The sequence below is a fragment of the Lissotriton helveticus genome, chromosome 4_1, assembly GCF_964261635.1.
Source record: "Lissotriton helveticus chromosome 4_1, aLisHel1.1, whole genome shotgun sequence".
NCBI classification, from domain to species: Eukaryota; Metazoa; Chordata; class Amphibia; order Caudata; family Salamandridae; genus Lissotriton; species Lissotriton helveticus.
In genome coordinates, this window is record NC_136063.1 from 2,050,328,534 (window position 1) to 2,050,354,182 (window position 25,649).

The 25,649-nt window shown below is 48.1% G+C and overlaps 1 protein-coding gene across 1 annotated transcript in view; it reads right to left on the reverse strand.

The window, feature by feature from the left end:
- The window catches only part of CUL4B (cullin 4B), a 945,370-nt gene that overhangs the window by 580,216 nt on the left and 339,505 nt on the right, over nt 1–25,649 (reverse strand). The gene's annotated exons all lie outside the window — the stretch shown is intronic.

A 25,649-nucleotide genomic window follows, 5' to 3' on the forward strand; every position in this document is an offset into this window, starting at 1 on the left:
GGGCTATTTTCCTGCTGTCCCAGATACCAAAAACAGGGTGCAGCTAAAACAGCTGTGATGTGTGAATACCTGGTAATGCAAAAATGCAGAACTACTGCTTGTTTGAATTAGACAAATCTATCGGTTTTTCCAAAGCTTGCTATATTCTAACTTTCTATGACACTGGCTATTTGCATGGCACGTTTCTTCCAACAAAATGTTTCCTTTTCTACTTAACTACAGAAGTGACCGTGGCAACAGTTTGAAATTTTAGCTACGGTTTTCTCAAATAAGAATTTTTGCTATTCTGCGACTGGCATGCATATTACACAAAGTCGAACTGACAACTGCATTATGGATTGGTAATTACTCCTTTCACAATAATTTATACATCAAATAAAAAAAAGCAAAGTAAAAAAAAAAATCTAGATTAAAAAAAATCAGCAATTCCTTACTTTAATAAACAAATAAAAATAAAACTGTTCCGTATAGTAGGAAAAAAAGGTTATATTAAAAAAAAAACACAAAGATTAAAACAAGTTTATAAAAGTTACCAAAAAGCCAACAAAAAAACTTTACAACAAGAAGAAAAAATGTTTGGCTCCCAGGTTGTGTGCAGTGGGCATTGGCCAGCTACAAAGCGTTGTGTGCCAGTCATGTCATATCATACCAACACTTACTGCACCTACTGAACCTGGGTCATGGGCCGTACATGCAGCAGGATTTGGCCACCTATAATGGGTTGGGTTCAGTACATACAGAAATTCACCTGTTAGGGCTAGGTAAACTAACCAAATCTTGCACCTCTATCATGCACTGTTTAGGACGTCAATTAAGACACCACTCAAGACCTTTTAAATTACTTTAGTGATGACATCACTAAAGTAACCAACATTGACCTTATTTTTCTTTAAGGACATGAAATTAAAATATAATAATTACTAAGTATGTCACCTAAAATACTGTTACAACTAATGATGCATCCATTCATTGCACAAGTATTCACAAAAAATCTGCCTATGAATACACCATGTAATACAGTAACCATTACTACAGAAACTTCACCCTTTCACATTAACCAAGTACAATCTTATGCAAAAAAACGATTTCAGTACACAGGCAGCAATATTGAAAGAGCACAACTTTGGTATACTGCTGTAAATAAACAACGTATTTAGAGACAACACAACCAAAAATGAATCATCATAAAATACCCACAAACGCTGCAAAAAGTGAAACACTATCAATCAAAAGCACATCTTTCGGATTTGTAAACACTCATATTTTAAACTTTCAACCACAGTACACACCCATATGCACAAGTTACTACTTGTGTAACGATATATCTGTAGGAGACATTAGTTAGTGATAGATTCCTTACCTTAGAATATCCCCAGGCGTCAGACTGGATCTGGAATTTTTTTGCGTAGCAGTACCCATGCGCGTCGGTAGGCGTCGTTCGCGGCTCCGCGTCCGTCGTCAGCGTACTTAGACGCCGCCTCCACGCGCTGACGTCAGTTCTTATACACAGCTTTTCCGCGCCAGAAACGCAGAGCCATGATAAAAACCAACACTGGTGCCATGAAACTAGGGCCCTGAAAGGGGATGACCTTAACCCTAGATATCGGTTCGCAGAACGGGGAGGATGGGTGGGTCGGTAAGGAATCTATCACTAACTAACTCTTACAGATATATCGTTACACAAGTAGTAGTAACTTGTGCATCTGAAAGAGACACGTTAGTGATAGATTCCTTACCTTAGAATAGATACCTCTGCGAATCAATAATCACACCAGAAAGTCTTGGAGGACGGAACGGCCAAAGAAGCCATCCCTTCGGACTTGGCTGTCCAGGCAGTAGTGTCTTGCGAACGTGTGCAGCGAGGCCCACGTAGCTGCTTGACACATGTCCTGCAAGGGGACTCCCCGGCCCAGGGCAGTAGTAGTCGCCGTGGCCCGAGTGGAATGGGCCCTCAGCCCAACAGGAGGTTCCTTTTTAGCCAAAGAGTAGCACGCTTGAATGCACAACACGATCCACCAAGAGATGGTCCGTTTGTGCGCCGCCCGTCCCTTCTTAGCGCCCACGTAACCAACAAAGAGTTGGTCATCCACCCGGAACTGGTGTGTGCGATCCAGATAGTAAGAGAGCGCACGTTTTGGGTCCAGACGGTGGAGCCGCTCTTCCTCTTTCGATGGATGCGGAGGCGGAAAGAAGGTGGGCAAGGTGATGGACTGCCCGACGTGGAAGGCTGTGACTACCTTGGGCAGGAAAGAGGGTCTTGTCCGCAACACAACCATGTCCGGATGGACAGAAAGGAAAGGAGGTTTAGAGGAAAGAGCCTGGAGCTCACTCACTCTCCTGGCAGAAGTGATGGCAACCAGGAAAGCAGTCTTAAGTGTAAGAAGACGGAGAGGACAGTTATGAAGCGGCTAAAAAGGAGCGCACATCAGGTAAGTTAGAACCAGGATCAAGTCCCACTGGGGCATCATGAAAGGAACAGGAGGGAACATATGAGTGATGCCCTTTAAGAATCTGTTAACAATCGGGGACTTGAACAAAGAAGGCTGATCAGGTAGCCTTAAGAAGGCGGAAAGGGCAGAAAGGTAGCCCTTGATAGTGCCCAGAGCAGAGCCCTGCTGGGCAAGAGAAATAAGGAAGAGGAGAACCTCAGAAAGGGGGGCAGAGAGTGGATCCACAGCCTTTGCTGTGCACCATGCCACAAATCTGCTCCACCTGCAGGCGTGTACCGACTTTGTGGAGGGACGCCTGGCTGCCAGAACGACATTACAGGCTTCAGGAGGCAAGTAAAATGGCCTCAACTGTCGCCGCTCAATCTCCAAGCATGGAGGTGGAGACTGGACAGGTTCGGGTGGAGGACCGTCCCCTGCTGCTGCGACAGAAGGTCCTCCTGAAAAGGCAGACGAATCGGGGGATCGACAGGCATGCTGAGTAGCTTTGGATACCAATATCTTCATGCCCAGTCCAAAGCCACAAGGATAACCTGGGCTACGTCGCGCCTGATCTTCTTCAGCACTCTGGGCACAAGTGGTATAGGCGGAAAGGCGTACAATAGACCGCAACTCCACTCGCGACAAAAAGAGTCTCAGAGCGAGTGCCGCCTTGGAAATTCCAACGCGCAGAACGGATGACATTGCGCGTTCTCTTCTGTGGCGAATAGATCTAACCAAGGCTCTCCCCACTGCTGAAAGAGGCCTTGCGCCACGTCCGAGTTCAGATGCCATTCGTGATCCATCATGCACCGACGGCTGAGTTCGTCCGCCCTGGCGTTCAGGGAACCTGCCAGGTGTTGAACCACCAGGGTCACGCCCTGATGTTCCAGCCACTGCCAGAGGCGCAGAGCCTATTGGCATAGGGTCCACGACCCCACCCCGCCCTGTTAGTTGCAGTACCACATGGCGGTGGTGTTGTCCGTGAACACCTGCACTACACTCCCCCGGGCAGAGGGGAGGGATGCCTTCAGTGCAAACCGGATCGCCCGCAGCTCCAGAAGGTTGATGTGGAGCCGGAACTCCGCCGGAGTCCAGAGGCCTCTAATCTCCGCCTCTCCCACGTGGCCCCCCCAGCCCTGGAGGGACACGTCAGTCACAACTACATGCTCCAGTTGGGGTAGGGAGAGGGATCTGCCGCTGACCCAATCGCGGTCCGTGAGCCACCACTGTAACTGTCTTGTAGTGCCCTCCGAGATCAGGACATGGTCGAACAAGTTGCCCTGATGCTGGGCCCACTGAAACTTCAGGTCCCACTACAGAGCCCGCATCCGCCACCGGGCGTGATGCACCAGAAGTATGCAGGAGGCCATCAGTCCCAGAAGCCGCAGCGTCAACCTAACCGAGACTCGGGATAAAGGCTGAAAGATCGGAATGAGAGCCTGAATATCCCGAACCCGCTGTTTGGGAGGATAAACCTGAAACCCCGCCGAGTCCAGATCCGCTCCTGAAGAGGGACACAGGTGTGACTTCGGCACATTGATGGAGAACCCCAGCAGGTGCAGGAGGTCGGCCGTAGTCTGGAGGTGGCTGACGACTGTCTGGGGCGAGCCCGCCTTCAACAACCAGTCGTCGAGGTAGGGGAAGACTGAAACCCCTAACCTGCGCAGATGAGCTGCGACCACCGCCATCACTTTCGTGAACACCCGTGGGGCGCTGGTAAGGCCGAAGGGAAGCACAGTAAACTGAAAGTGCTCGTGGCCTACCGTGAACCGCAGGTAGCGCCGGTGGGCCGGCAGGACGGGGATGTTAAAATAAGCGTCCTGCAAGTCCAACGCTACCATCCAGTCTCCAGGGTCTAGGGCAGCTAAGACCTGAGCCAATGTCAGCATCTTGAACTTCTCCTTCCGGAGGAAGCCGTTGACGTTCCGTAGGTCCAAGATAGGGCATAGGCCCCCTTTGCCCTTCTTGGGGAGAGGGGTTGGCCTAACGGCTAAGGCGCTCGACCTCGGGATCTGGGTTCGAGTCTCGGTAAAGACGCCAATAACCCCCTGTGATTCTGGGCAAATCACTTAATCTCCCCGTGCCTAAAAAAATGAAAGTGTGTCCTCATGTAACTTAACTGGTGCTATGTAAAGCGCTCTGATAACTGATTCGGTTCGGTTCTAGTTCGCGCTATATAAAACTCCCAAAAAAAAACAAAAAAAAGTAGTGGGAGTAACAACCACACCCAACTTTTGGCCCAGGAACGCGCTCGATGGCCCCCTTGGCCAAGAGGGCCGTAACTTCCTCTTGTAGAAGTCTCAAGTGATCCCCCGACACGCGGTGGTACTGCGGTGGCATGGCTGGAGGGGACGCCTCTAAGGGGAGGGAGTAGCCCCTTCGGACGATTTGCAGCACCCACCTGTCCGAAGTGACAGTGCGCCAGTGGTGGTGGTGATGGCGATCCCTGCCCCCCACTGGCGTCACATGGGCCTGAAAGCACGGACTAGGAGGGTTTTGAGGCGGAAGCTGCAGGGGTAGGTGGGGACTGGCCTCGCCGTTGTCCCCGACCGCCGCCACAGCGGTTTCCACATCCGCCACGCGCTGGATGGTAGTCTGCGGCCCGTGGCTGGCAGGACGTGTGGGGGCGCCCCTTCCTTGGCCACGAAAGGAGCGAAAGGCAGCCGTTTGCTGGCGCGGGGCCTAGAGGCCCAAGGACTTGGCCGTAGCCCTGGAGTCCTTAAAGCGCTCAAGCGCATGGTCTGCCTTGTCGCCACGCTACGGCCTTCGAACGGCATGTCCTTAAGTGTGTTTTGGACATTAGCCGAGAAGTTGGCAGACCTCAACCAGCCGTGGCGACGAATCGCCACCGTCGTTGCCATCGCTCTGCCCAGTGAGTCAGTAGTGTCCAGCCCACACCGGATGGAATAACGCGCCGCATCCCGACCTTCCACAAGGGCTTCAATCAATCAATCACTGTATTTCTAAAGCGCGCTACATACCCATGAGGGTTTCAAGGCGCTGGGGGGGACTGCTACTGATCGAAGAGCCAGGTCTTGAAAAGTCTTCGGAAGGTCACCAGGTCCTGAGACTGTCTTAGGCTGGTAGGGAGAGTGTTCCAGGTCTTGGCGGCGAGGTAGGAGAAGGATCTGCCGCCGGCGATGGCTTTCCGGATACGAGGAACTGTGGCGAGGGCGAGGTTGGCTGAGCTTGGCCGAGTTTAGCCCGGACCTCCACCGGGCATTCTGGCAGCACGTCCGGGAGAGTGGGTGTAGCGGCCCAAGAGGCATGCGGTGTTGACGGACCACAACCCTAAACTCAGGCAGGAGAATACTTTCTTCCCGTATTGCTCGTACCTCTTGGATTCCCGGTCGGGGGGAGCCGACGGGAATGCAGTCTGGGAATTAGAGGCCTGGATGACCAGGCTCTCAGGAGTGGGGTGGGTAGACAGAAAGCAAGGGTCGCCCGGAGCCGTGCAGTGGCGCCTGGCCACGTTCCCATCCACAGGCTGACCTGTAGCGGGCTTGGACCAAGACCAAGTGCCCAGAAGAACGTCTGATAAGGCCTCATTAAACGGCAGCAGAGGCTTGGCCGAGTTTGACTGCGGTTTAAGGACCTCAGTGAGGAGGTTAGTCCTCACGGCCGCGACGCGGAGCTCAAGGCCCAAGGCCTAGGCCGCCCTCATCAGCACCACGCTATAAGCAGCCCCCTCCTCCGTAGCCACGCTAGGAGGGGAGACAAAACCATTGTCGGGCGAAGTGTCCAGACCACTGGCATCCCCAAGCTCTCCTGTCCAGTCCGCAGAAGACTGGCACTCACGTGCCAGAGGGTCCTCAGACCCCTCCCAATCCCCCTCGTCACCAATCGCCTGGTACTCGGGCTCAAAGGATGGGGCCGGGTCTTAGAAGTAAAAATCTCCCGTCGGCGCCGCTCCGACGCCGGACCCGAATCGAGAGCAGGACCAGGGATGGCATCGTCCTGGGATGGCGCCGGGGGCGACACCCTTGGGGTCAGAGCCGGCGAGGTCGTGAGGTCGACCGGCGGCGACCGGGATCCGGAGCCGGATCCAGTGGGGCCCTGCGGCGTCGGGACCTAAGTCACCGACAGCGGCGAAGCACCCGGCCCGCGTGGGGACCCAGTCGGGCCGCTTGGCCCGAAGGCGCCGCGGAACGCGACGTAGGAGCGACCTAATGGCCATGAGGAAGTCATCAATCTCCCCCGGCGTCGCGTTCTGCCCAGGGACCGGCGGGTATGGAGCAGGCCGCGACACCTGCAGCTGCGGCGGAGCCACGTGGGCGGTGTCGCCTGAACCCCCGGCCGCGTTGCGCGAGCGTCGGGGGGAGTCAGAAAAGCTATGGTGCCTCTTCGACTTCTTGTGCCTCTACCTGAGGACTTTGAGCCCGAAGACCGATGACGACTCCCAGAACTGTAGTGACTCCAGCCCTGCGACCGGTCCCTCGACCTCCTTTCGGACCGGGACCTCGAGCGGCGCGGGGCGGACTGCCGAAGCTCGAGTCGCTTACGGGACCGCTCCAGTCTAGCTTTAGACGTCAGGGCCCGGCAGTCGGAGCAGGACTTGTCGTCGTGGTCCGGGCCTAGACAGAGCAGGCACCGGCGATGGGGGTCGGTAACCGACATCAGTCGGTTGCAGTCGGCGCAGGGCTTGAACCCAGGCATCCCTACCGGCACCATCGGAGTCGAGAGACTTTGAAGTAGATCAAAAAGGATCTTAAAAAGTTAGTCAAAAATCGACTGGGGTACAACTTTTTCCGGATCTGCGCTTGCTGGTGCGGAAAAAAAGAAGAACTGACGTCAGCGCGCGGAGGCGGCGTCTAGGTACTCCGACGACGTCATCACGGCGCCCACGACGCCGACGGACGCGGAGCCGCGGACGACGCCTACCGACGCGCATGGGTACTTCTACGCAAAAAATTTCCAGATCCAGTCTGACGCCTGGGGATATTCTAAGGTAAGGAATCCATCACTAACGTGTCTCTTTCAGATAAAAATGTACAGCAAGTCTAACTACAAGCGTTAACAGATGTACCTTTATACACTTGATCACCAAACATATACTAACATCCAACACCATGAGAAAATAGTGTCACAAACTAATACTTTCATCTTTATATATGAGCAAAATGTGTTCCACATATGCATATAAAGCTTAGACTCAACCATTACAGAAAAATAGGCTCCATTTTGCAACATTATATACATAATCAAAACTATTCTGTACTATTCAATGATGCTGTCACTTAGTTTACCCAACCATAACTGGCAAATGTCAGTGGTTTTTGTGTTTTGGTTTTGAACCATAACTTGACATTAACTGCATTTTTATAATCTTGTATGTCTAAATATCCATATAAACTTGTTTGTGCATACCTGTATCACTGAAAAAACACAAAGGTTAAAGTGACGTTAGAGTTAGGTAAGTGATAGACTTGGCTTTTTTAGCGGGTTTACACCCAGACGTTTTGGCCTCCTGTTTTTGACCTTGTTATTGTAGGTTTTAGGACTCTGGGCTCCTTACCACTGCTATTCAGTGCTAAAGTGTGTATGCTCTCCATTTAAATTGTGTGTAAGATTGGCTTATTTGATTTACAACTAAGTCCTTAGTAATGTGCACAGGTGTGTCCGAGGACTGTAAATCAAATGCTACTAGTGGGCCTGCAGCACTGACTGTGACACCCACACAAGTAGCCTATCACAGGGGTTTCAGACCTGCCACTGCAGTGTCTGCGCGCAGTTTTTAAATGCCATGCCAACCTGGCAAGTGCATTCACCTGCCAGGTCCAATCACCTTTCCTTACTTGTAAGGCACCCCAAATCTAGGCCCAAGGTACCCCCACGGGCAGGATGCAGTGTATGGAAAGGTAGGACACGTACTTGGGTGTGCAACATGTCCTGATAGTGAAATACTTTGTATTTCGTTTCTCACTATTGAAAGGCTGTCTGTCCCATTGGCTTAACATGGGAGTTGCCTTGTGACATTTTACAAGCATAACTCTCCAATGGGATAAGATCGAGATATGGAGTTTAGGATTCCTGAACTCAGAATTTAAAAATACAACTTTGAGAATGGCACTTTTAGAAAGTTGAATAAGAAAAGATTTGCCTGAATCTCAACTTCTTTGTAAGCTTTTATAATATATGCTTCATAGCCAAACACGTTTCTTTATGTTTGTGCCGGTATTTTATTTATACCTTTTTTTACTTCATGTATTTATACTTTCATTTAGTTTTTTCTTTCTGTGTGAAAAGGGAACTGGTGCACAATTTTAGACAATACCAATATACATAAATAAAAAAACGCTTACAAAAACTCACTTAAATTCCTCAAGTTAAGACATGCTTTATGTACTACATCACAGTACACAATTATATACAATGAACTAAATAAACAAACAAATTATGACCTAAGGTGCAGGTTATACAGTGAGTGAATCAATATCACAGATTTTTAGAAAAAATATCTATATGTCCATAAGAGCACAAGGGCATTAATCATATAATTCATCCAAGTAGAAATTAATTCTGAATTTAATGATATACAAGTTTTTTTTTTAAATCCTTATTCTTCTGTGCCTTTTGATGTGCTGACGCGTTTCAAATCATTGGCTAATGCCTGGATTCTCGTCAGGGCTTTTCTGATTCTCTGCACAAGATGTATAAAAATAAATAAAATCATTTTAAGTGAGGGGGGCTTCATTCTTTTTAATACATCCACTCACTCTACACACTACTCTTTGTTGTACCTGAAAAGGTGCAAGTGGTTATTCTTCATCAGTTATATCCAGTCCCGTTTCTACCATTAGGCAAGACTAGGCGGTTGCCTAGGGCGGCAAAAAGGCTAGGGCGGCAAAGAGGGAAAATTTTTTTAATTTGAACCTACGAAAGCAAAAAGCCGCTTGCCGCTACTGAGTACGTTACGCGTACAAAAATCACGTTTGCGCCGCCGGCCTTCCACCAGATCATTACACGGGAAGAGCCTCTAGGATTCAGGGCAAGTGACAGCCATCCGAGCTGCGATGTTCTGCTTAGACTTAGTGCTTGAACTATTCTTCGTCATGCTCAACGCCAAAGTGAACGATAGCAAAAGCGTGCTGCTGATTCGTTTGCACATGAAAGTTCATTGTAAAGGTAGGTGACAGTTTTAGGAGTTGAAGCCAGTTCGGGTGCCTGGTGCCTGCCGTCCCTTTCCTGACTTCTGGGAGTACAGAGGTGTCGGAGTTCGAGCAGTGTTCCCCGCACGCTCTGACTGGCACTCATCTAGTTTAAGGTGGCCTGGACTTGGCTGCCAGACTGTAGGTGGCTGCTGAAATGAAGGCTTTGTGCATTGTCTGTGAAGATGGAAAAAGGAGGCGATAACAGCTGCAGCAACAAGAGGTACTGATGTTTAATCTCGAAAGAGTTATTATGAATCTATTGTCTCTGGACATCGGCCGCTGCCTCTTGCAAGTAAACGCAAGACGCATTTTTAACGTTTCTAAACACACAATTCTGCATCAAACCGAGTGCCCACAGAGAGCTGGGTGTTGATTTGTTTATGTGTCCTGTTACTTACGCTGCGAGGGAGGGGGAGGTGCTGAAGCCCGTTGAGCCCTATGGCGTTGCGCGCCTTACCTAAGAGCTGTCCAGGTGGTCACGTGTGCGCCACACTGACCTGCAGGGGTCTCATGGTGCTCAAAAAACAATCTTGCCCTGCTCACCTCCCATCATTTACACTGCCCCTGGGGGTGCTTTCTCCCAACGGAGTCTAAACATCCAGTCATGGGCTCAAGGTGGCATGATGTAGCATTGAGGGCCACGAACAGTGGTGAGGGACCCACATTTCACCATCAGACATTAATTTCATGGGTCACCTGGAGAGGATGTGGCTAAACGACTAGAGCGGACGGTTTTAAAGCTGGGGAACCGGGTCCGAGTCTCGGCAGGGATGCGCACCACCGTGTGATTCTTTGCAAATCACTTAATATCCCCATGCCTAAAAATGAATGTGTCCGTCTGTAACGCAACTGGTGCTGATGTAAAGTGCTCTGATGCCTTCGGGTGGAGTTTGCGTAATATAAAACTGCAAACAAATAATTGGTAGGGGGCCTCCTGCTGCTTTTGGGGAGCATTAAATCAAATTCAATGAATTTATGGTGATGAGAAAAGGTTACTACATCATCTGATGTAGTAAAATAACAGAGCACGGCGCACAAGGCTTTTCTCATCACCATAAATTCATCAGCCTCTGTAGGCGCTTTATACAGCGCTATATATGAAGCTGTGTGTTCCGCGGTGCGTTGTGTGCCTAAATGAGACAGTGGCGACTAGGAGGGATTTATGAGGACAGGATTGAGGCCCTCGCCCAAGACCACATATGTAGGACGACAAGGCCGCACAAGGGCATAACAGGAGGACGTCCTCGAGGAAGCAGTGCAGGAACACGAAACTAAAAGACAACACACCACACTCTCCAACATATAGCAGTCACGAGTGACGACCCCTCAGCGAGGAGTGAGGCAAAGACAGAAGCTGGCAGAGTGCGGCTGTATTAGGGCAGAGGTCTCGTCCTGGGCCGAGGTCTAGGAGACATAAAAAGAAGCACTTCGAGAATCTGTTCAAGGTCACCTACCAAGGGTCAAAGGTCAGCTGCACCTGCCATAGTTCAGGAGTACCTCCTGTAAGGAAGGCTAAGGGACCCCTACGGGACAAGGCTCGGGTAGGATTGAGCACACAAGCATTTTTTATGTGTGAATGAATTAATGGATGAATGAGTTGAATGAGTGCAATGTGTCTGTGGGAACGGGTATAGTTGGAAGAATGAAAGTAAGCTAGAATGGCTTTACAAGGAGTCGCATAAGACCATGTTACGATAGTAATTACCGCACTAATACTGTTCTTCCTTCTACCAAATTCGCAAACATTTATTTTGCACGAGTGCATGCATGGGAACACTGCGAATGGCAAGAATGCAAGAAGCCGCTGTTTGCGGCATTTGTTTTTTGCACTGATTTTTAGCACACAATATAGCACCAAGTGCCGGTTATGCAGAATTCCTCCTAATTTTGCAGTTTCCCCAAAAGTTCCCGATAATATGCAGATACAAATTCTGCAATTTTTCGTAAAGTTAACCCAGTCTTTCCTCAGCTGACAACATTAACACTACTGAGTTGGGCTATATTACTAATTATCTGCAGCGAGGGGCTGTTGCAACAAGCGCTGCACAGAAAACAAAACTGTTGAAAGCAGAGGGGTTTTCTTTTTAATGTCGCTCTACATCACAGAATGTTTATTTTTTCTTTTGTTAGAGACCCCCAACGCGTCTCCTCCTAGAAGTGTCAATTTGTAGGCACTTTATTAAGGCAATAAATGTTTTTTTGCTTTTGATTGGGGGGATTGCTGGAAGTAGGCAAAAATATTATTGCATTTCGTATGTGGGCATTGCATGTCTACATGCGTGCTTGGCGGAAGGTTAAGTTGTTTCTGGTTTTGAAAACAAGTTGCACTTGACGCCTCTGTGGTATTTAAACACAAGGCTCTATTGGGCATCCGTGTAGATAGTTCTGTGAGTGTATGGCTACCGTAAAGGTCTGGCCTGGGCCTTTCGTTGAGGTTGTTTGCAGGACTGACTGTTGTGATCGTGTTTCCTGATAGTAAATGAGTCACATAGAAGGGTTCGGCAGTAGAGGGTGTGCCCCTCTAGCCTGGATGACAGGGGGAGAGAGTGTTGGTAATGAAAGGGAGGGGGCGGCGTTTTTCAATTCTCGCCTAGGGTGGCAAAACACCTAGAAACGGCCCTGGTTATATCTCAGGTTAATCTCTGTATTCTCTTTTGATCGAGGATTCTCTGTTGGCAAACAGAGAATCAAATCAGTGATCGTCATATGGGACGCTTTATCTTTATAGACACCTTATTCAACCGTGTCCTAGATTCTCCGACCACTTGATCGACGTAAGGCCATCTATTCACATGACTTCTTATGTAAAAATGGGGATATCTTTAATCATCCCGTTCTATTAGATAGTTGTGGGCCCACGTTATTCCTATCTGGGACGGAAAAAGCTTTATTTAAAATCCTTTTCTGGACAATATTTCACAGTATCAAGAGGAAAGCGCATACTTTGTGACTTTTTTTCGGGTTATTTGAACGGTGTTTACTCCGCTCGTGGAGCGTTTCCCCAAAACAGCGTTCGTCTTTCGACTGCCGATAAAGAACTACATGTAATCATTTCTGCCTTGCAACAATGTTTCAACAGGCTACAATTCAAAAGCACTCAAGCGCGTACCTCTTTAGTTCACAATGACGGGTCTCGCTGCTTCAAGGTGCTTTGGATGTTTAATTTAGGTCGCGATTCCTAGGGCAAGGACGGAACATTGCTACGATTATATCAGATGCATTACTATTGCTACTTAAGCGCATTTTGCTTATTGCCCAGTATTTACCTAGTTGAGTTTTTCTCAGGCTGCACTCCGTGTCGATCTATCGGTTCCTCGATGTCGTGGCAGACATCTTGAGAGGAGAGGCTTCGCTTTTTTATGCCTTGGTCATGAACGGATCCTATTGGCAAATCAATCCAAGTGCATTTTGGGACCCGTAGTTGATATAATTATATGCTCAATCTTGTTGTTTCACATTAAGTCAGTCTATTATTGCATTGTGTGTTGAATGGATGCCAAACAATATTTCATTTTAATCTTTTTTGCCTTTACCATAAACCCTAGGACAAGTCTGGTTCCTATCCGCAATTCAAAGTGAATTGGGGGGGACGTAGTTAAGCTGATTATGCAAACTCAAGCCTGTTGTTTTGCTGTTTTCACAGGGTATTTTGGTCAGTCTATTGTGGCGTCATGTGTTTAAATGGATGCCATTATATTCTTGTTATTTCAGACAGGTTATTCAATCCAGTTAGGGCACTATTGAATATTAAAATTAGATATGCCTCTTTCTAGAGTAGTGCTTTTTCAATGTCTAATGGACGTTTTGCTGCATTAACAGTGGCTAGAATTGTCCATTTAAAATCATTCTCTCCATGTGCCTTCTCAATAAAATGTTCGACCATTGGGGCAGTGGGAACTTTCTTTTTGAGCCTTGACCTGTGCTGTGTAATCATAACATTAGCCTGCTGGTTCGTTTTCCCTATATACACTTTCATACATGGACATAGTATGGCATACACTACATTTCTCGTTTTACAGTTTGATATGTTTAAAACTATGTGTGTTGTCCTTTTGTAGTGTTATCACTGTATTACTGTTTGATATGTGCAAATGCTTTACACACTGCCTCTGAGCCTGACTGCTCATGCCAAGCTACCAAGGGTGTGAGCAGACCTTATTTTAGACGTGTAATCCCCATATCCTGACTAGAGTGGAGGAATCTGCCTGGCTTAGGTGCATACCCTAGCCAAAGAGAAAACACACGGTTAGTGATGTCATCAATGTTATCATTTAACATGTCAAGAGTGGTTTAATATACGAGGACTTAAGGAGCGCACAGCACATGCACAAGTTAAGTTCACTCCAGTAAAATATAACTGAGGAATTTCAGTGTTTTCTTTATTTTAGAATAATAGGTTTTATATTATAACAAGGCCTAACTATAAAGTCACTTATACCTTTGTTTTTTGCTGTGAATTTCCACGTTTTATTTTTTTTAGTGTCAAGTACGTTTTTATTACCATACCCAACTAAACTTCACTTTCACGTTAGTTTTTTCAGAAAATTTCTAGCGTGTTTTTTATTTAAATGTAAGCTAAAACCGCAGTACGTTCCCAAATTCTAATGTGACATTAACCTTTTTTTCCCCAGTGAATTTCAAGATTTTTTGTAATCATGTTTACTCAAATCCCTCACTGAGCACAACTTTTAACATGCACAGTTGGGGTTGAATGCAGGGCCTGGCCTGCAGCCAAGACCGAGCCCAGCCTTCCTCAGCAGTTGGCCAACTGCTGTGCAAGAAAGTAACACACGCAAAGACTTCTGCTGTGCCCAACATGATGTTTGGTGAAGGACCAGGTCTGCGATTATATTTTGCATGCAACCATGCAGGCGGCCAACTCCCTACCATGCGCTGCTTTCAACCATGTACGGAGCCTTTAAATGGCAGTATCTACATTTCTGCTGATGTTGCAGACAGCCAATCAGATTGCTGAGAACCCTATGACCAGTAATAGTCCCACAGTACCCAAGGGGCCAACAAGTAAAAAACTCCCTCTTGACCAATGAGAGCACTCCTGTTGGACCAACCGTCCAGATATCACTATTTTAAAGCTCAATTTCTCAAAAACGGCTGTACAGATTTACAGCAAGTTTTAAAAGCAAACTTTGTGGGGCGTGGCCGACCATCGAGCAAGATGGCCGCATGCTGAAGCAGCTCCAAGCCCGTCCGATAAATCTCTTACTATCCGGCACATACTGCCATTTCCAGCAACCATTCCATAATCCAGCTCACTAATCTGAAGCCGGGAGGATCCATCGATGACCGTTATACAGAACTTGCAGCTGATTTGAAAATAGCGGCCACGGACGCTGGCGGGTGACCGTGGCGGCGTGGTCCCGAGAGCAAGACGGCTTCTGCCCGTGGGAGCGCCAGATAGCAGCGACGAACAACCCACAGACCTAAGGGCGATACCAGAAAACAGACAACTGCACTCGGCGGTAGGTGTCGGGGACCGCGGCGTCTGTGGTGCTGCGTAGAAGCGAAAACAGTGATTGGCTATTCTGCAGCAAGTGAAATGACGCCCACGCCTGCGGCCAGATTGGGAATGAAGCTTCAAGGTAAGGGTCGGTGGGGAAGAGGGAGCGAGTGGACAGCAGGGCTGGGCTCCCTACTCCCTTGCCCCCTTGCACTGGATGGTGACAGGGAAGAATAAGAAATGCCATGAGGAGGAGGCGGACGCTGCATAAGGAAAATGCTACTTACCAGTATGCATCTGTTCTTGGCATGTGGAGCTGTAGATTCGTATACTGTAGCATACATCGCCATCTGGTGTTGGGCTCGGATGTTTGCACTTTGCTATTGTAGAAATTTTGTAGTCTCGGAATAGGTGACTCCTCCTTTGGTTAGTAGTGCGCATGAGCATCAACTCCATCTCCAGATTGTTTTCATAAAGGTTGATGATGGAGTTAGTTAGCAATACAGATAGAAAGATGTCCATGTGAAATGTATCTAAGTAAGATATTACTGCAACAGTATCCAGGGAGGCGTATACGAATCTACAGCTCCACATGTCAAGAACAGATGCATACTGGTCAGTAGCATTTTCCATTCGAGGCATAAAGAGTTGTTGATTGTATATTGTAGCATAGACTAAACAGCAATTGTGCATTAGTGGTGGCTACCTGTATCGGTTACAGTAGTTTGAAGCAGTGTTTTTAGTACAGCTTGGCCCACACTAGCTTGTTGTTTAGCTTGCACATCCACACAGTAATGTTTAGTGATTGTGTGTGGTGTAGACCATATTCCTGCTTTACAAATGTCATCCATGGGGATATTCCCCAAGAATGCCATAGATGCCCCTATTTTGCGTGTGGAATGTGCACTAGGTGGAATTGATAATGTACACTTTGCTTTTTGATAGCATACTTGAATAGTTTTAACAATCCACCTGGCAATTCCAGAATTTGATATAGGATTGCCCTTATGAGGTGGTGAGAAAGCTACGAAAAGTTATTTAGTTTTTCTGAAACATTTTGTTCTGTCAATGTAGTAAAGAATAGATCTTTTAACGTCAAGCGTATGAAGAGCTTATTCTGCTACTGAGTCTGGTTGAGGGAAGAAGACGGAGAGCTCAACCAACTAGTTACGGTGAAATGGAGAGACTACTTTAGGTAGGAATTTAGGGTTTGTCCTAAGAACCACTTTGATGTGATGTATTTGCAAAAATGGTTCTTGTATGGTTAATGCCTGGAGTTCACTAACTCTCCTGAGAGATGTGATGGCCACAAGAAAGGCTACTTTCCATGTGAGAAATTGTAACTTACATTTGTGTAAACGTTCAAATGGGGGACCCATGAGCCTGGTAAGGACAATGTTTAGATTCGAGATTGGAGAGGGTGGAATTCTGGGAGGAATTATCCTTTTGAGACCTTCCATAAATGCTTTAATGGCAGGAACCCTAAACAATGACAACTGTTGTCTGTTTTGAAGGTAAGCTGCTATGGCAGCAAAATGTTATCTTATGGATGTGTATGCTAGATTACATCTTTGTAGATGCAAGAGAGAACAAATAATGTTTTGAATGGAAGCATCTAATGGATTGATTAAGTTGATATTGCAGTAAATCACAAATCTTTTCGACTTAGTTGCATGGCAAGTTCCAGTAGTTGGACGCCTAGCCTCCTTGATAACATTCTTGCAGTCTGGTGGTAGGTTGAAGTATCCAAACTCTAAGACTTCAGGAGCCAGATCGCTATGTTCAGTTGAGCTGGATCTGGATGCCTTAGGTCTCCATGGTTCTGTGTGAGAAGCTTTGGGGAAAGGTGTAACTTTTGGTGTGAAACTACTGATAGTTCCAGTAGTGTTGTGAACCATGGTTGCCGGGCCCAAGTTGGAGCAACTAGGATCATTGTCAGAGACTTGTTTCAGCTTGCGGACTAGTAGCGTAATGAGTGGGAGAGGCGGAAAAGTGTACAAAAATCTGCCTGACCAGCTCATCCATATCACATTGCCCTTGGACAGTGGGGGTGGATACCTAGAGGCGAAGCTTGGGTTTTTGGTGTTTAAGTGTGTGGCAAACAGATCTATTTCTGAATGGCCCCACATTTGAAAAAAGGGATGAAGAACTTTGGGATGAAGTTCTCACTCATGAATTTGTTGTAGCGGACGACTGAGCAGATCCGCTCTCTGATTGTGTGTCCCAGGTAGATGCTCTGCTAAGAGGTATATCTTTTGAGGAATGGCCCATCTCCATATGCTTTGTGCTAGCTTTGAAAGCTGTATGGAGTGTGTGTCCCCCCCGTTTTTGTATGCATTACATTGCGGTCATGTCCATCCGGACGAGGACAGCTTTGCCTACGAGGTGTACCCAAAATGACTTGAGAGCAAGAAATATGGCCAGTAACTCCAGATGATTGATGTGAAGGAGTTTCTGTTGAGGTGTCCATATACCCTGAATGGTATGAGATAACCTCTTCGGTGCTCGGCACGGAACTACACCGCCATGAGCCACGGGCAGCATGTGCTGATGACGGTGTTGTTCCGTCATGCGGCTGCCGCTCCGCCCGTGTCATTAATTCCTCGCCTGTGCGGCGAATTAATGAACGGGAGGGCCGTGACGGAACCAGGCTGTCATGAGCACATGCCGCCCGTGACTCATGATGGTGTGGTTCCGTCATGAGCACAGAAGAGCCGCGCTCACCCCCGACTGCGCAGCGCCGAAATTTGTGCTGCGGCGAAGGGGTTAAGAGATGATCTCCCCAGCCGGTGAGCGATGCATCAACTGTTAGCACTATCTGTGGAATGAGGTCCAGGGATGGCCGCCCTCTGGAAAGATTTTGTGTGTTCCACCACTGCAGAGTTAGATGTGTGCGGCTGCCCACCAACACCAGATTTGTAAGCTGACCCCGGGCCTGGTTCCACTGATGCGCCAAACATTCCTGTAAAGGACGCATTTGGAGTCTTGTGTAGGGGACAATTAAGATGCAGGAGGCCACCATCCCTATGAGCTGCATAAAAACTCGAGCTGGTAGTGATTTTTGTGGTTGAAATTTTGTTATGAGAGTTAGCAATGTGGCTATCCTGGCAGGTTTGGGAAATGCTAGTACCTTGAAAGTATCTATTGCTGCACCTAGATACTGTTGGGTGTGGGACGGTTGAAGATGTGACTTGGCAAGGTTATTGTAAATCCTAAGTCGTGCAGCAGCCGGATTGTCTTGTGTGTTTGTTGTAGACAATCTATGTGTGACTTGGCTTTTATGAGCCAGTCGTCCAGGTAAGGAAACACATGAATGTGTTGTCTCCTTAAGTGGGCTGCTACCACTACGAAGCATTTTGTAAAGACTCTGGGCACTGTTGTCACTCCGAAAGGATTTTGAACTGGTAGTGTTAACCGTCCACTACAAACCGTAGGTATTTCCCTTGAGCTGGGTGAATAAGAATATGAAAGTAAGCGTCCTTGAGATTTAAGGTGGCAAGGAAATCGCCTTGTTGGAGCAGTGGAAGAACTTGTTGCAGAGTGACCATGTGGAAGTGGACGGATTGTATGTACAAGTTTAAGGGTCTGAGGTCTAGTATTTGCCTGAGAGTACAGTCCTTCTTTGGAATGAGAAAGTAAAGGGAATAAACCCCTGTACCTTGATGATGTGGAGGCACTGGTTCCATTGCATGTTTTTGCAAGAGAGATTGAACCTCCTGCTTTAGAAGCGCAAGATGTTTTGTGGACATTAGTCGTTGTCTGGGGGGGTATGTGAGGAGAGGTAGAGGTGAGTTCCAGGCAGCAACCATACTGGATAATTTGTCTGACCCACCTGTCTGTGGTGATGTTGTTCCAGACAGGTAGGAACTGTGATAGCTTTCCTCCGACCGGAGTGGCATGGTCTGGAGCAAGCAGAGGGAATTCATTGTTTGGTAGTGGGGAGGTTTGGTTGTAGTTACCTCGCGCTCTCCCCTTGTAATTATTTCCTCTGTACCCACCCCTAAAATATCCCGTTGGGGGATGTTTCTGTAGGAGTTTTATAGGAGGAAATTGTAGCCTCTGTGGTAATGTTTTTGGATCCTCCCCTATAGAAAGAGCGACAAAAGGACCCCCGTGTACTCTGAAAATGTAATGCTCCCATAGATTTAGCAGTTTCAGTGTCTTTTTCATTTTTTTCTAGAGCTGTGTCTACAGCTGGCCCAAAGAGGTGTTCTTTATCAAATGACTGATTTAAAATATTTGTTTGCACTCCGGTTTAAAACCGGAAATGCACAGTAGGCATGGGACGAGTGGTGAGCATGAGTGTAGAAGAGGGTGTGGAGAACTTGGCATGTTTATACATATTCTTTGGCATTGTGTGGAAATACAGATCTTCTGGACAAAGATACAAGATGAGATGAAAGCTGTATTAGGGGAGAAGATACGACCTGGAAGCCCGGAGATGTCTGTTAAATGTGTGGGAACCCATGGATCTGAACGGGAGTCTGAAACAATGGATGACGTTGCCACGCATGGTGGCGAAACGTAATATTGCTCAATTGTGGGGAGCCAGCCAGCCACCTCGAATTACTAAACGAGCAGAGGATTTAGACTGGTGTATGTTCAGGGAAAGGGCAGTATATGTAGCCAGGGGTTGCCCGGAGAAATGGGGGAAGGTATGGGGGGCATGGATCCCAAATATCGTTTTATTGTTTATTACATATTGTTCTATGTGACCCGGTACGAATGACAAATGGTCTCACACAATGATGATTATTGTTATTTCACCTGATGCAATTGTTTCCTTTTTTTGATCCTTTTTCAATAACAAAAGTTGTTTTTTTTAAACGGAAATGCGTAACCATGCAGGTCTACGGAGTAAGACATTGGAATTAAAAGATCTAGCTGCAGTGTCTACTGCATCAAGGGCACATTTGATGGAGGCATTTGTAATTAACTTGCCCTCCTGGACCAGATCATTGGCCGTGGCTTTGTATTGGTCAGGTAAGTGTTGTATAAGGTTTTCTAGCGCATCGTAGTGAGCCCGGTCATATCTGGCGAGTAGAGTTTGTGCATTGGCTATTCTCCAATGATTAGCTGCTTGAGAAGCAACATGTTTGCCGGATGCATCCAGAAGTTTAGATTCTTTATCTGGGGTGGTGCATCACCAGAAGTTTGGGAGTTAGCCCGGTTTCTTGCATTCGAGACTACCAAGGAGTCTAATGAAAGTTGTGCCTTGATGTACATGGGATCTTTAGGGGCAGGTCTTAATTTATTCTCAATATATGGACTTAGAATCCTGGCTTTGGCAGGGTCTTTAAATATGTTGGGTGCGTGTTTAATCACCCCTTTAAGCATTGGCAATGTGTGTATGATTTTATGAGACTGAGCAAAAGTGTCCATTAAAAATCTTTCTCCATGGGGTCTGAATGTAGTGACACTCCATGGTATTGAGCATCCCTATTAATAAGTTGACTAAAACCTATATTGTCGTCTGGGGGTGATGGCTTAGATGGGTATGGATATGGATCAGGGATGGCTGGAGGATCTGCAGGATCGCCATAATCATCCCATGTGTCCTGTTGAGGGGTAGTGTTATCCTCATTAGGGTCATCAAAGGGATGATTACCATGTCCATCCCCCCCTCCCCCCTCCCCAAGTCATCCTCATCCTGTGGTGATAAGGGTGAGCATGGAGATAATCTGGGAGACTGTATAGGAGTGAGTATAGGAGATAAAGGTTTAGCAGGAAGAATAGGAGAAGAGGGTCTTATGGGTGATGTTGCAAAGTCTCTCTTCTTAGCAGGCACCTCAGTTTAGTGTGAGGTATCAGATTTCCTCTTTTTTGCTGCAATTGTGATAATATGGCCTGTTTTAGGGTCCACTTGTAATGTTTTTTGCCTTGGATCTGGTCGAAACAGTTCATCCTGGTCGTCTGTTCTCGGTGCTGATTTTTTCGATTCCGAGCGTGGCTTTAATTTGGTTTCTTTAGCCTTAGGAGTTGTTTTATGCTCCGTGGGCTTTGAAGGTGGCGTGGAGTCGGAACTTTTCTTCGGAGTCGAAGATTTCCGGGTCCTGTCCAATTCCAAGGCCTTATGGTCTTTTGGAGCCGAAGGGCACGGTACCGAGGCCTTTTTGGGGTGACTGGAATGGAGTGTATCCCAGATTTTGGCACAGAAGGTGCTTTAAGGATGGTAATGTAAGGCAGACGTGCGCTGAGAGTGCACACGAGCACTGTAAGTCCTGTAAATAGTGAGAAACGCCGCTTGTTCTAGGCGCATTTGCTTTTAAACCACTTGCACAAATCTTACTTTTTAATAACCCCACTTGTACGCACCCTGGTTAACCGCCAGATTGATGTGGAGGGTGACGTAGCATTCGAACCCTTTTCCTGCCCGACTACCGGTGAGACAGAGAGGCGGAGCTCCGACAGTCACGTGACCTAGAGCCCCGTCCTCTACTTCAATCGGATGCCAGCTGTCCCACGCAGCGGACGCGCGCCGCTGGTGCACGGAAGGCGCGCCAAAGGCAAGCCCGTCTGCGCCCGTCCGCGGCCGACCGGGGCTAGGGGCGACAACCCCTGCCCCTCCATCTATCACAACCAGTAGATACAGCTCAGACGCACTACACAAACTCAGAGGAAGAGTCCCTATCTGCTCCGCGAACGGCAACCCATTACATCTGAACCTAACATGCCCTCACTCCAGCCTTCCCTCGTCCCCCCCAAATAAAAATACACTGCAAAGTATCTTCCTTCTAAACTGCAGATCCCTCCCAAAACACACAACCGAGATCTCACTCGTATTAGAAGAATATACTCTTGACGCCCTATTCCTAACCGAAACCTGGCTCCACCCCAACTCAGATCCCGACATCGTCCAGGCACTACCTAAAGGATACCAAATGGTACGAGCAGACCGCACAACTGGAAGAGGGGGCGGCTTGGCGATCATCTACAAACACTGCTACAGCTGCCGCAGTTCCCCTCACCCTATCCCCAATTGTGAAAGCCTTTCATTCACGTTAGACTTTTCCCCCACAACTACTCTATCTGGAATACTTATCTATCGTCCCCCTGGAACTCAGGGGCAGTTCCTTGACTGCCTATCATCCTCCATAGCCAACCTAGTATGTAGCTCAGCCAATTTTACCCTTCTGGGAGATTTGAACATCCACCTAGATAATGCCGCAGACGATACCTTAGAAATAATCTCTAGTCTGGCTGCACTGCAGCTCCAACAACTAGTGCTAGAACCTACCCATTCTAAAGGTCACCTCCTAGACCCTATCTTCACCAACTGTCCAGGTCTCTCGGCAGGAAATCCTCTGCCCCTGCCCTGGACTGACCACTGTCTAATTCCGGCCTCCTGGAGCTGCCCAGCCCCCTACCAGGCAACCAATACAGCCACCCGGAAGGAACGCAACTGGTCAAACTTCCCCTAGCAGAATGGACATTATCTCTAGACTCCCTCAAACCACCACATAATGCGGATCCCTCCTCAGCCAATAACAACTTCAACAAGTGGATCTCTTACTCCTTAGACTCCGTTCTCCCCATTATTGCCACAAATCCAAAAGGCACCACTAAGACCGCCCCCTGGTACTCCCAAGACCTACGTGAAAAGAAATGTCAATGTAAAAAACTAGAGAGACACTGGCGTTTAGACTACTCCCTCCCTATAAAAATGGCATACAGGGACGCAATAAAAACGTACAAAAATGAGATCAGAACAGCGCAGGACAGTTTCTACGAGAACAAGATCAATGCAGCTGCATCCAAACCCAGAGAAAACTACAAAATCGCAAAATCTCTCCTCAAACCACCAGAAAAACCTCAAGCCCCCTTAACCCCCAAGCACGCTGCGACGACCTGGCAGAATTCTTCCATAGCAAAATACAAAACATCTTCACCTCCTTCCCCCACACACAAGCCCCAATTCCAACAACTCCACTGACCCCTCCCTCCGAATCACAGCCATTCTCTCCAAATCAAGCTACACTTGCGATCCTTCCCCCACTTGACCTACCCTCACTACAATCCATAATGCACCCTGTAAAATCCAGATCCCCCAATGACCCAGCACCACCACGATCTCTGCTGGCAGTCATGACGCACATCCTCCCCACTATCCTAGAACTCCTTAACTCCTCACTAGCCACAGGAACTGTCCCGCCCCCCTGGAAATGGGCCATGGTTAGAGCACTCCTCAATAAACCCAACCTAGACCCCAATATCCCAGGGAACTATCGACCCATATCCTTGCTGCCCTGGCTCAGTGAGATCTTGGAAAAACACGTTAACAAGACTCTGACAGAATTCCTAGAGACCCACCAGCTACTCGACTCCACCCAAACGGGCTTTCGACCCATGCACGGAACAGAGACTGCCCTTATCCATGTGATAGAAGAGGCACGGAAGATCACGGAGGCACAGCAGCCATTATTCTATTAGACCTAAGTGCCGCCTTCGACACTGTAAACCACAGCATACTACTACAACGACTATCCAACCTAGGAGTCTCATCGCTGGCAATCGCTTGGTTCGCATCCTTCCTAAAGGAGCGATACTTCCAACTCTTCGAAGGTGACACTGCCTCCGCCAAAAAACCTCTAAATTGTGGTGTGCCGCAGTGCTCCTCCCTAAGCCCCACGCTTTTCAATGTGTACATGAGCCCCCTAGCTGAGATCGTCCGCCCCTTCGGGCTAAAAATAATCACCTATGCGGACGACACTCAGCTAGTGGTGGCCCTGAGTCAGCCCCACACCACCCCTAGTCATCTTAGGGACTGCCTCGAGGCAGTGACCGCCTGGATGATATCTTCCTGTCTCCAACTAAATGGAGACAAAACCGAGCTAATAATATTAGGTCACCATCCCAACCCCAACATTAAACATCTTTGGCCTTCATGCCTTGGACCCCCTCCGGCGCCCAAGGACTCAATTAAAAGCCTGGGCATCTGGCTGGACACATCCCTAAACTTCAATCACCAAGCAGCAAAACTATCGGCCACCTGCTTTGGCCTACTCAGACTCATACGAAAAATTACCCCCCCTCCTACCGTTCAATGCCAGAAAAATCATGATCCAAGGCTTAATCCTGTCACGTTTGGACTTTGGAAATGCCCTCTACCTAGGAGCCCCAAAGTCCACTCTAAACAAGCTGCAGGTTGTCCAGAACTGTGCGGCACGCACCCTTTTCCAGATCCCGCGCCACACATCAGTTAAAAGAGAACTCAGGAAGCTACATTGGCTCCCCGTCAAGAACCGAATCGCATTCAAATCCCTCTGCATCGCACACCGAGCACTCTGGAAATCTGGAGCCACTATCAATCACTCTCTGGTCACCCCATACCAACCAAATAGACAGCTCAGATCCACCCTCTCTTACCTACTCACAGTACCCAGAGTCAAGAGGGCCAGATGTGGTGGACGCTCCTTCTCCTACAATACGACCAAACTCTGGAACTCCCTACCCCTCCAACTACGTAGGGAATCCAACTTGCTGTCCTTGAGGAAAGGACTCAAAACCCAGCTGTTTAAGGACTAGAACAGGTCCACCTGCCCTCTCTCACGCGTTTGCTTCACAGCGCTAGGACGCCTCAGGGTAGCTACCGCGCTTTAAAAAATCCTCTTTTTCATTTCATAATGTGCGGCTTGCTTGGTCCCGAGCTGCCGGAAAGATTTCCTTTTTTCTTCGGAGCCGGGCCCGGAGGCCAGTCTTCTGGAGTTTTCTGCTGGTCTCGACTAGGGCCTGCAGGCGAAGTCTTGACCAGAGCCTTCTGCTTTTCTGGTGGGGCAGTAGTAGGGGCTTTTGTACTCACTCGTTGCCCTGGCGTGATGTCATCGGACACGGAGTCATCCTCTTCGGAGACGATCTCGAGATCCTCAGAATCCTCTGCCTCTGGAACATCGGGGCCTTCATCGAAGATATCTTCTGGCACTGGTGCAGCTTATTAAGCCATGAAGTGTCGGCGAGCCGGGCGATCACGGACGGTCTTTTTCTATCAGAAAAAAGCAGAGGCTTGGCAATCCTTCTCCTCGTGTTGTGGCAATAGGCAAATATTGCAGACCTGGTGATGATCACTGTGTGGAAATTTAGCTCCAGACTGGGGGCTTTTTTAAATGGAGTTCTTTCCATTAACCGAAGGCCTCAATGGCGTTGATAGGCTTAACGGCCCGCGTGGACATCTGGAGTCAAGAAATAAAAGTTAGCGAGTCTAAGGTACGTGAACAAAACAATACAGTTGCACAAGTTACTACTTGTGTACTATCTGTAAGAGACCTTAGTTAGTGATAGATTCCTTACCCTAGAATATCCCCAGGCGTCAGACTGGATCTGGAAAGTTTGGCTTAGCAGTACCCCTGCGTGTCAGTAGGTGGCGTCGTACGGCTCCGCGTCCGTCGCTGTCATATGCGCCGAGATGACGTCACGCAGACTACTTAGGCGCAACCCATGCGCGCTGACGTCAGTTCTGAACACGACTTTCCACGCCGTAATGCAGAGCCATGCAAAAAACTGACCATTGGTGCATAAAACTAGGGCCCTAGTAGGTGATGACCTTAACCCTAGTAATCGGTTCAAAGAACGGGGAGGATGTGCAGGGCGGTAAGGAATCACTAACTAATGTCTCTT